Genomic DNA, 2,470 nt, shown 5'->3' on the forward strand with positions numbered 1-2,470 from the left:
GCCCAGGATCCGGCTGGCCTTCTGGGCCATGACTGCACACTGATGGCTCATGTTCAGTTTTTCACCGATACCCCCAAGTCCTTCTCCTCAATTCTTCTCAACGCTCTGCAGCAAACACCTGCTCCCTCTGCTGCCATGCCCTAGGAATGGGGGGTCTGAGCATTGCAGGTGAAAAGCTAACAGACAAATAAAGACCCTTAAATAACCTTTTAAAACAAATCTGTAGCAAGATGAGTGGGTTTTATTTTAATGTTTTGGTTTAGTGGGCTGAGAATCCTGGTTTTCCTTCACAGAACAGACAACAATTTAGTTTGTGTCCTAAATGTTGCATAGATTGATAATTGTTTTTGGTTTTTTTTTCTATTGCACTAATCTGAATCAGTCGATTGGAACTAATTATGGTTTGTCCGTAGGTTACTTACATTGCATTCATCTCAAACCAGTTTATTTTTACATTGATTGTCTTAATGGATGGAGACTCTGCTAAATTTTAAATTTTATCTCCACTCAACATAAGCATCTCAGAAAAACAATTGCTTTCTGAATGTTACCTTAAAAATGGAAGCAGCAAAGTGAGCTGAATCAATAACTCTCTGCTGCAGGTACCTTGCCAGGGTTAGGGAAGGTGGAGCTGGGAGGCAGCGTTGTAGCCAAGCCCATTCCTAAACTACTTCTAGACTGCACTCAGCCAGTGAAAGTGTTTCTTCCAGCACAGCCTGATGGCATGACCACAGCTGAGCTCTGATCGACTGTCAGATGCTCTAACAGAAATGAGTTTTATGTGCAGGAGCACCCTGGAATCTGTCCTGTTTTGCTCAGCAGAGGAGAAATCTAAAAATTGCTCATGTTGGAAGACAAGAATGCAGACAAACAGCAGCCTCTACTGGGGAGAAACCTCCCATGCTTTGTGCAAATGCTGTCAATAACAGGGGGGAAGCCAAAAAAAATCAGTTAATTGTAAAGACATTGATTTGGCAAAGACTGTGGAAGTGCGTGCAAGCTGCAGCCTTGGGCTGCTCATAACAGCAACCCTGCAGTTGTGTGTCCTCGCGTTCCTTTTGCATGGGCTGCATAAGGTGTGTGGGCATCCTGCACTCACGGGATCCTACGAGGTGAGACACACATTATCTAGAGGCACACCTCTGAAATAAGCATCTTTGCACAGGGCAACAAACAGCTCTTATGTAGAATAAATTCAACAGAGCCTCACAAAATCCTGAGTGAGGTATGAGGGTGCCAGGGATTGGATAGTGCAACATTCTCCTCTTGCTTTGAGCTTAAACTGTGACTAAAAAATATCTAACTCAAGCAGATGACCTCATGTTAGGACTACAGCCTGTTCCTGTAGGAGCAAGAATCATCTCACTGCTTTCTTTGCCTCTTTAATATTTTTTTTTTTTAATGGGGAAAAAAACAGGGCACGAATACAGCCAGGTATTTCTGAGTGCTTCAGACATCTATAGTTCAAGGTCATGCTTTTCTCATATGAGCTTGTCCATGCTGTCCAGTAACATCACCAGGAGCTTTCGTTGCTTCTGGCTCAAGCCTTGCAGCTAAAGGGCAATACACTATACTCGGAAACCCACACTGCCATCTTCCTTTGGTTAGCTGAGATTCCCTCTGTATCTGTGTGTATGTGAGGCAGTTTTTCTGATGATCTGTGTGAGATAACTTCAAGTGGGACCTTCTAACTCCATTACCTGTAAACATCTGTGAACATGGCAAAGCTGCGTGGTGCTTGTCCTGCAGGCAGTGCTCCCAGGGATGCCCAGCAGCTTCACGTGCTGCTCTGAACACCCAGCACCTCTGCAGACCAGCTCCTGGGTTTCCAAACCAAAATCAGCAGGCTGATTTCCTGATGCTTGGAAATAGTGAGACTGGTGGCAGCAGAAGCGAGGACACCCAGGGGCAGTCAGGTGCTGCCAGCAGTGGGGCCAGCTCTGTGAAGCTCAGGATTACAGCTGCCACAGAGCGTTGCGTGCCCTCGCTGCTGGAAGGCTGAGCGTGCCCTGCCCACACCGCTGTGTGCCCAGGTGGGCAGCTGTTGCCCTGAGGAAGGGATAAAGTGGGTGTTCAAAGAGCTGGCTTAACAGTCTGATAAGTCTGTTCTGCTTTTGGTTTGCAGAAGTGCTCCTGGTGACATCAGCCCACCCCCCTTGTTACCTGGAGGTGGTGATGAGCTGCCCCGACACCGACACTTCTCTCTGCCAGAGCCCCATCTTGAGCACAGGGATAACCTCACGTTTCCCATAGCTTCTCCCGTCCCAAGAACAGCTGGGTTATAGCTCTCAGCTATCGATTCATTGGCACCTCTGTTATTTGTGGACCATTTGGTAGCTTTGTTTTGGTGTGCCTGAACTTGTTGGCAACTGGCAAAAGTTTGTGACAAATACTCTCAAGTAGATAATCTGCTTTTCCTGGTTCTTTGTCGCGGGTATCCAAACCCAGAGGTGGTGGCTCACAGCAGGAA

Source organism: Pterocles gutturalis, unplaced genomic scaffold (genome assembly GCF_000699245.1).
Source record: "Pterocles gutturalis isolate BGI_N339 unplaced genomic scaffold, ASM69924v1 scaffold45511, whole genome shotgun sequence".
NCBI lineage: Eukaryota > Metazoa > Chordata > Aves > Pterocliformes > Pteroclidae > Pterocles > Pterocles gutturalis.